The following is a 9,810-nucleotide window of genomic DNA, read 5'->3' on the forward strand; positions in this document are numbered from 1 at the left end:
CAGATGTTTCATCTTGTCTGTGAGGCCACGTCTTTCTCTTTTGTCATTGTACCCCAGCACCTCACACAGTGCCTGACACATACCAGGTTCTCAATAAATATGTGTTAAACATATAAGCGTGCTATTCTAGAGTAAGGAAAATCGGTACTTATGGCTCCTTGGGCAAAGTTTTAAAAGGGCTGCTATGCCTCCTCAGGTCAGCATTAAAATGGCTGCATAATTACAGCAAGAACAAACCCAGAGTTGTTCTGCAGAGATAACTGGACAGAAGGATCCATCTCTTGAGTTCCACACTGAGATTCTCCCTTCACAGCCTTAGCTGATCTTAATAAGATGCGCTTACAGCAGCTTACAGCAGTGCAGAGGCGGAAATTACCTAGCACTCTGCTATTTTTCTATTCAGGTGAACAGTGCTCACTGACAGAGAAGCCCAAGTTCTCAAACTGAGTCAAAGATGAAGCCATGGAAAAGAACTCCTGAATGAGGTTCGCAACAGTCTTGATTGTAATTAGCATCAGAAACCTAACTCAGAAAACTGTTCTTTCTATATTTCTGAGAACTTTTGTTCCCTCTGTCTGATCTAATTTCTTTTTTAAATGTTACTCTGGGGGGAAAAAAAAAAAGTCTAACCTCCTTGGCATATACAAGAGGAAAGGGTCTCTCCTTTCCAGTGGTGGTGTAGAGAGCGGCTGGGTTCGTCCCTGAGGCCGGAGTGGAGATGACCACAGCCAGGCAGGCCCTGCTCAGGTTGGGTAAGCAGAGCAAGGTCCCTTCCAGAGGGTTTTCCCCCGGGACAACCTGGAGCCTGCTTTGGGGGAGCCACACACGTCCTCTCCCACTTCTTGCTGGAGACTTGGGGACATGAAGTGGGGGGTCTGTGATCCCGGAAAAAAAGTAACTTCCCTTGGTAGGTGATACGAGGCAGTGGCGTCCCGGGGAGTTTCCGCATTTCTGCGCTTCCCCTGGCGGGGGCACAGAGACCAGGATGCGTGTGTGGGTACGTAGCTCATCCCTGGGAGCTGAGATCCTCTTTCAGCACTTGGGGAAGACTAACGCCGACCACTGGCTCAGTCACTATACTACAGGCATTTCTGGAAGCATTTCGCGGCGTTATTACGGGAAGTCGCGCGGACGGGGGCCTTCGCGCTACAGCCAAGTAGTCTCAGCGCTGGCCAAGCTGGAGCCGCACCTCCGGCGAGGTGTCCTCGGGAGGTGGCGCCACAGCCCATCTCAGTGCCGGCCGCCCGCCTTATCCAGCCCGACTTCAGCCGCGCCAACACCGTCGGGAGCGAGTGGGCCCCGCCCGGCCGCGTCCTGGACCTGGCAGCCGGGCTTCGCAGGCGCTCTGAGCCGTGGCCCGTGGCGCGGGGTGATCCATGTGCCTGGCGCCGACCTCAGAACCCCATTTAAGGCTCTCGGCGCATACGGAGGGTGCTGGGGACCCCGACACCTGCGTGTCCTCGTCTGGGGCCGGCTCCAGCAGTGAGGACCCAGGCCCTTCCCTGGGCCGTGGGGGCTCTTGGTGCCTCATGGGAGCGCCCGGGGTAGGGACTCGGCTAGTGACCTGTAGAACATGTGGGGCGAGCTGGGAGCCGATTCGTCCACGGCGTCTCCTCCGCCATGGGGATCCCCCTATTCCGCTCCGGGGTGGCGGCCACGCACCATAAGAGGGCCGTCAGGTCTGAACTCTTTAGGGGTGGGAGTAGGCAGTTCGTGAGTCCAGGAAGACCTGCGGAGTGTGGACCTATCGCGGGGCCGGCCCGGGCTGGCAAGGACAGGCGGGGACCCGCGGGGATGAGCCGGCTCTCGCGTAGCCTAGTGAGAAACGACGCTTGTGGTCGCGCGCTCTCCGCAGCCAAGTTGCAGGGTCCAGCAGCGGCTCAGGTCCTGTTCCATCCGCAGATCCCAGGCTCAGTGGTCTCGGCCATAGGGAAGGTGACGCGCAGTGGGCGCAGACGCAGAGTGCTGGGCGCCAAACGTGGGAAGGAGCGGGTTCAGCTCGCTGGTGAGAGTTTCAGGAAATCCGGGAGAGGGCGGTATTTACCAGTGCCTTCCCCGAGAGCAACCAGGCAAATCAGGGAAGGTTAGAGGTGGGGGACCTGCCGGAGCTGGGACCTTCTCACCCTGGAGACCTGCCCGACTCCGGGGCAGGCTCTTGCACTCAAGTCCCGAGATGGGACGGTTTGCCAACTTTCGTCCTGCCTCTCCTTCCGCTCCCGCCGCTCTGCTAGCACTCCTGCATTCTCTCAGGCTCACAGCCCTCGCCTGCGGAATACCTGTCTGAAGAGCGCGTCAGTAGAAGCTTCGTTTCATACAATCTTTCTTACTGTTCTGTTCATCTAAATTGCAGGACATTATTCTCGGCTTCATTTCCACATAGCATTCGGCAGAGGACAAGGAAGAGCTGTTGTAGGCGGACCCGAACCTGAACCTGACAGCTGATGCCATGAATTGGACGCTTGCAGTTCTTGGTTTGGCTTTAGGGAGCGTTTAGGGAATGTATTAGGCGGCAATCGGGCAAGCAAGAGCTGTAGCCCAACCCTTCCTTCCGTGGGAAAATTCAGGTTAGGACGCAATACGAGGCCTCTTAAATCGTTAAGATCCTCCGGTCAGTCAGCTCGAAGAGTCTTTAGCAATTCGTTGTTTTGTCTTGAGACCATTATCGGTCCTTAAGCACCTAATTATTTAATGGCAGCCCTCTGGGTATATCGGTTAGACTGATAGGCCTTATCTAGCTTTCAAACACATGTTTCTGGAGGAAACTCTCATCTCACTTCCCTCTCCCAATGTCATTTATTTTATTAAATGGAATCCATTTAAATCCAAATTAAATTATTTTATTAAAAAGCAATCTTATTACATATTCTTGAAGATTTGGTTGTGTACAGTTATTTAATGATGTAGTTTAATTTCTGTGTCTTTCCCACATTGGCAACCTGATGGAGGAGAGCAGACCTGGGGACTTTTCAACCTCCAATAAAAAAGAAGAGGACTTTATGGCTGGGGTGAAAAGGGGCTGGTGAGCTAAGCCAATGGGGCAGCATAGCTTTACTATGTGCAAAAGCATTCAGACACATGGCGACCCTTTTGCAATAAAACTTTATTGATGATCGTTTGAAAGTTATGGCAACTCCAAGGTTATAAAACTTGTCATAAAATACCAAGCAGTCATTAGTTTACCTGACCTCATTTCAATATAAACTTCCACAAAACATTTTATTTTGTTCCTTCTTATAAGTGGAGAAAAGAAGTTGAGGAGGTTAAACACAGCGGCCCATTTTTGAGAATCTGAAATCTGCAATTTGACACTCTGACCTTCATCCCTGCAAATAAAGCAGTAAAATTTACATTTTATTCTTTAATGCTCCGTTATTGCAGAAAAGATAATAGTGTGTAAGTGTTATTGTAGAAAAGATAATGACAGCTATGTTTTAGTTCCAACTGTCCATTTTTAGCACATAACCTGGGTTTAAATTTGGATGGAGACTTTTTCCTCTTTGGAAGATTTGTAAGATATATTTAACAATTATTAAAGAGTATTTGCTCCCCGAGCTATGCATTAGAAATCTAAGAAGCAAATGGCCACATGTTGTCATGTGACCTGAAGAGTGAGTTGTTCAAAATATTCAATTGGTATTTACAGCTATTAAGAGGTTAGATGACTAATCAATACCTTTCGCCACCCTCAGTCATGAGCTTAAAGAAAGGCAGCTGCCCTGAGATTGGCACGTACAACTATACTACAGAAAATAACCCAAACTGATGTTCCAAGAAAGCTCCAGGAGATAAACTGGAGTTTGTCAAAATCATCATGTCTGGTCCAACTGTATGAATGGACTTAAACCATGGATCAATGAACAGCCACAGAACTCTGATAACTTTGAGTGGCTTCTCATCGCCCCAAACTCCACTTTGGATTGGTGGAAGCTCGTGTTTCCTTAATGCGGTGTAGCTAAGGTCAGTCTACCTGCTTCTGGGGATTTGTGAGCAAATACAGATGGCAAAGGTTGACTTTGTGTTAGCTGCATGCTAATTTCTCCAAAACATGTAAAAGTCTGGATGTACTTTTTCACGGATTGTTTAAAATATAAGCTCCAAGATAAATCCAGGCATATACGCATTTATGATGGCTTTAGGAATCTGGATGAAGAAAGCTAACTGCTTTATAACCTTGCTGGAACTCTTCTTGGTAATGTTATGCTTAGTTTTCTGGTGTGCCTTCAAATATTTCTTGGAATTTTAACTAGAAAAGAACATTTTAAAAACCAAAATCCTATGTAAAATGCTGCTTTCTTCTAGGGAGTTATGGGTGCAGAATGTGTAGGGGAGTGTGAGAGAGAGAAAGAAAAGAAAGAAAGAAGGAAAGAAAGAAAGAAAGAAAGAAAGAAAGAAAGAAAGAAAGAAAGAAAGAAAGAAAGAAAGAAAGAAAGAAAGAGAGAGAGAGAGAGAGAAAGAAAGAAAGAGAGAAAGAAAGAATCTCAGAGAAAGGAGTGGGGATGCAGTTAAGGCAAGAGAGAAGTGTAGGATAAAGTACTATAAAAAGCAAACTCTCCTAGTGTCTGTAACTTTCCCTAGTTGGCTGGTACAGGTTGCAGTAATTTTCATTACCATTTCTTAATGCCAGGTTCTTAGACAGAAGTGATAACATGCATCAAAATAAAGATTTTGTGTTTCCGCAAGTCAGTACTGACTTCCAGGAAGGACAGGGAAGAAAAGGCCTATGGACCTACAATGCAGCCCATAGGCTGAACACGTATCTTTAGCAGACTTAAGAAGGAAATAAGGGGTCTAAATTCAGTCCTTTGAACTTGACATGTTTCTGAAAATCTCATACTGTGGGTTATCTTCAGAGATAAGTTGACAAATTTTTCTTATAAATGAGTTGATTAAATGTATTGTGACACACACATATACGCAAACTTGTTGGCACTATTTGTTGTAGCAAAAATAGCAGTGAATTTAATTTACAATGTTTATATCCCTCTGCTATTAATCCCAGCATTCATTTGGGTTTCCCTAGATGCCTGGAGTGGTGGGGGTGGATTAGGGTAAGGGAGAAAAAATGTCTTTTCTTTAATCTATGACAAAAACAATTCCCTCTTCCCTTTTCATCCTCCTTCCTAAAACACTGTTCTTCACCCAAGAACCAGCTTTTCAGACTATCTTGAATTTCAGTATTGTCACATTAATATATAATGATCCCCATTCTGCTCTACCTAAGTATTATATTTACCAGAAAGGTGTGGTTATCAAAGAAGCATTCATTTGGATTCACTTTTCTGAACCACTCCTCTTATACTATATTCTGAGGAAGGCATGGAAATGACCTGAGTTGATTTCTAAAGTGTTTTTCATGTCAAAAAATTGTAAGGTACAGCACAACATGCACACACTTCCTTTTCTTATATTCCGTTTCGTTCAAAGACATTAGAAAATGTTCAGGAGACACCATGTCCTCCTTCAAATACTTTCCTGAGTTATCTGGTTAATTGAGGCTTAGCTGTATAATGAGAAGCATGTCTTCAGGAGGGCTTAAAAATATATGTTTGAGATTCTTTTTTTTTGGACAGCTGGGTCATAGAGTTGTGAAATCCCAAATGATGCCTTGAGTTCTGGTGACACGTCCAGGCTGCCTAGCTTTGCCTTCATCATTTTTATTGACACAAAAAAATGTTCCTGTAGAGGAAAAAAGTGCAGCTTTTATGCAGTGATGTCCAAGTGTATGTTATTCATTCCTTTTACAGAACTCAATGTATATTTTACCCTAAGGGTATATATTTCTCCATGAGACTAATTGCTCTAATAGAAATAATGATGTCTCCTATGTACCTAATACCTTTATCCCCCAAAACCCTCATGTGCCTTAGCAGTTCCATGATGAAACACACAGATCATGTGCATGTTGTGGCCAGAAGCCATGGCTCAACTTACACACAACTCTACCAGGTTAACCCTCTGTTTTCTGCATATATATATATATATATGTGTGTGAGTGTGTGTGTGTGTGTGTGTGTGTATCCCCTCTGATGTAAGAGAAACAGAAAGTCTTAAATAATTTTGTTTCACAGCTAAAATATTATAGATAAGTCTGTTTCTAAAAGAAAACTCATACTTTTAGCTACTTTAAAATTGAAATAAGAGGTGGGGAGACGTTTTCTGGAAGTTATAATCCATAAATCAGCTATGTCTGAATTTTCAAAACAGAATTTAAATAACACATCTTTCTACTGACTGTATTTTTTCCTCTTGGGAAAACTGGATGGATGTTTAATTCTAAAATAAAAATTAGGGAAGTGTTGAAGAAAATATACCTATTTGCATCAATTACCATTGAAGAACTTCATTTTCTGTCAGAGTTGGAGAAATGTGTAGCACTGTTCTAGAATGATACAGCTGGATTTAGAGAGTTTTAGGTACCTGGAAAATCTTCGAGGTATGTAAAACATTTGCAGAGTGTCTGTTTCTTGTTTTGAATTGCTTTTGGTTACCTATAAGTTAATTTGCTTTATTTAAGTTTTAAATCCATTTGCCAATGCATGCGGTATAGTACTTTAGCAAGAAAGTGCTGAAATCTACTGGCATGAAACATTCAAACTGCAAATGGAAAATCTGCCCAGTCAAGTGGTGCTCCAGTGTTTCCCCTTTAAACACAGCAGCAGCAGTGCCTGGTTGCTGGAATGGCCTTGCTGGGGAGGCTTGTAAATGTACCATGCATTATATAGCCCAGGAAGCAGGGTGATTTGAACAGACTAAAAGAATTTTGACTTTTCTATTTTCTGACTTTCAGGGATTTCATTTTTAGCCTTAAGCTGGCATTATGAAGGTTTTTTTACATGGAGTAATGGGATCATTATTTCTTCCCCTAGTGAAAGGGGTGTCTCCAAGAATGGAACCATGTGGCCGGGCAGAACTCAATCCCAAAGGAATTGAATATGAATCACCCAGGCAATAAAAACTGCTAAGGGAATCTGTGTTGTCAGCTCACCAGAACATCAGATTCACACCTCTGGTCCTGCAGGAAGGTGTTATGGGGTTTTTTAAAGGTCCCCTGTGGCCATGACCTTGGCTTTCTATCCTTCTAAGAAGTGGCTCACTGGTCAGCCAATGTATTGGGCTGGCATTTTGATCCTGCAGGAAATAGAACTAGCCTTCTTCCGCAGTCCTCTATATCCACCCTAGAAGTCTGACAAGAATGGTAGCCTCAGTGGTATGGCTGCATCATGCATAGGACGCTGGTCCAGCATTTCTGATGCTAATCTCTGGTTTTCGCAATCCTTCCTCTCCCCCTGCAGCCATTAAATTTACAGTCTGAATATCGCATAGAAACAGAACCCAAACTGTAGCACTTTAATGCATAAGAACTACAGTAAACAGAACTGTAGGAATTGGAATAAAACATGAAGGATTAGTATTGTCTAAACACTCTTCTTTATTTTTCTAAATTTTCTACTTAAGAGATTTCTTTGTCCTTTTTGTCTACTATGCCCTTCCTTGCAAATTAGTCTGATTTTTATTAAATGTCCTGCCAAGAATATGATTTTTAATAAACGTACTACCAAAATGGATTATGCGATGACATTATGAACTTAAACATCTTTAAGATTTAAAAATGTGTAGGTAGCTTCACTTTATAAACAACATTTACAAATTATTTCTTACCTCTGTGCAAAAGACAATGCATCTATTGAATAAAATCAGCAACACTTGCTTGATTCCCCCCACCCCACTAAAAAAAAAAATTGGGCTAATTCATATTACTTTTAAAACATTTTATTGATGAAAAATGTGAATCATATGCAAGCAGCATTTTTCCCCCTCTCTCGTTAGAAAAAAACACAACAGTTTGTACCTGCTGGCAAAATTGGTTTACTCTGCAAGGATGGTACTGTGTTTTACCCCTCTTTGCTTATTAAAGAGTTAAACACTTTTGCAATTATATTTATTTCATTTTTACATTTCTCTCCCTTAGCCTCTGTGTGTCCATTGAAAACATTTTTGGGTCCTTTCACAATTTTCCCAGAACTGCCTTCCAATCGTGCCCATGGAGAGGTGGTTATACTCTGTTCTCCCACTGGCTCAGACACGCAGCTTGTCTAGAAAGCCACAGCCGCTGTGGAGGAAGTGAGAGGTCAGCTCTTTCGTTGGTCCTGGTGAGGGCAGAATTTTTACTTAGGCAGGAGGTGCACTGACTGGCAAAGGGAAGAGGAAAGGGTTCGCCCTGGACCCCGCAAATCCACCTCTTGGAGCGAACAGCCGGCAGGTAGAGGAGCCTATTAGAGACTGCCCAATTCCCGGGAGGGCCAACCCCAGCCAGGAAGAAGACCTGAGGCGTAGGACCCCTGCGCAGGAGGTTGCAGGAATGCCCCGCCCTAGCCCCAAGGTTCCTCCTGGCCCGTAGAGCTTTCGTGATCTCCGCCAAAATGCGAACGGTGAGGTCCTGGTATGGATCCAGTTTTTCGTACGAAACCTGAAAACACTAGCTTGAGATTTCGCAGTTCTGGCCCTCGGGCTCGACTCGGAGGCGCATCCCCAATCCCTACGGAACGAATTCCGCATAGGCCGCAGCTAAAATGCATTTTCCCAAGGCAGTAAAAGTGACCCCTGCCCCTAACAACCTTCCGGGCTTTCTCTTCTGGCTACCACCTCTCCCAGGGTGCGCTGAAATCTCTTTATCATTATCGTTTTTTATAAATGAAATGATTTATTTTTTCGCTCTTTGCGGGGAATGAAAGGAGTTGATCCTGACTCCAAGATGCATTCCAAAGAAAGAAAACGCAACTGTAGCCCGGACTCCGCGGAGGAAGGCCAACTGACTCCACCACGTGCACTTCCGAGCCACTTGGGCCCAGCTCTCTGTGTTAATTATGGGTTCTAATTTTATTGCAACTCGGCACCTCCTGGTTTGTTCCCACTATAGTGGTCTTAAAAAGAAACACACACAGGCATACCCCAGAAAGAATCCCCGAGAAGGCAAAGGTGGATTTTTTCGGTGCTTGAGTTGATGCTCTGAGTGCGCACTGAGAGTTACGGGCATGTCCTGGCCCTCGGGAAACAAATTACAGTCAAGAGCAGGGTATTTCCCGGTCCTCTCCATGCCCCTCTGTGCGCCGCTCGGCCACGGGGCTCCTGGAACATGTTGTGCACCGCCCCAGTGGCTGCGGACCTCACCTCGATGCCCTGGATGGCCGGGGCCAGGAGGAGACGTGCAGGCAGTCTCCCGCCCTCACCCAGTCATCTGCGACCTCCTCGGCGTGGATTCTTGGCCCGTAGTGAGGAGGACAAGGTTGCAGATCCTCTTTGCTACAGGTTCTGGGTCCGGCCTTGGGCGGCATTCTGTCTTCTAAAGTGTGGAGGTGGGTAGAAGAGTGTCCACTTTCAATGTAGACACCTGCGGTATGGGGGCTTCTTTGGGGGCTCCAGCGTGAGGTGCTCCTGCAGATTAGGGGAATGGAGAGAACAACAATGGGGACATGGTGGAATTCAGATTTCCCCCTGTTAGTTAACAATATGATTTCGTTTAATCCAAGTGTCTTGTGTGCTCTTATTTAATGTCTTGTAAAACGGGAACTAGAATAATACCTCCTTGGGACGGTTGTTGTGTTAGACGTGAGCCCTCAGCAAATTGTAGGATGAACTGGAGAAGAATGGGTCCATCACTCCCCACACCCTTCCCTGCAGAGTTTCTTTGCTGCCCCCAGCTTTCCCGCCCTGGCGCAAGGACAGCTCACTACCAGTGTCCTTGAGTAGCCCCTGGGGGCCGCAAGAGAATCCAGCCCGGTAGGGCATGGAAGGTGGGTTTTCGGTGAATCA

The sequence above is a fragment of the Theropithecus gelada genome, chromosome 7b (genome assembly GCF_003255815.1).
Source record: "Theropithecus gelada isolate Dixy chromosome 7b, Tgel_1.0, whole genome shotgun sequence".
Lineage (NCBI taxonomy): Eukaryota > Metazoa > Chordata > Mammalia > Primates > Cercopithecidae > Theropithecus > Theropithecus gelada.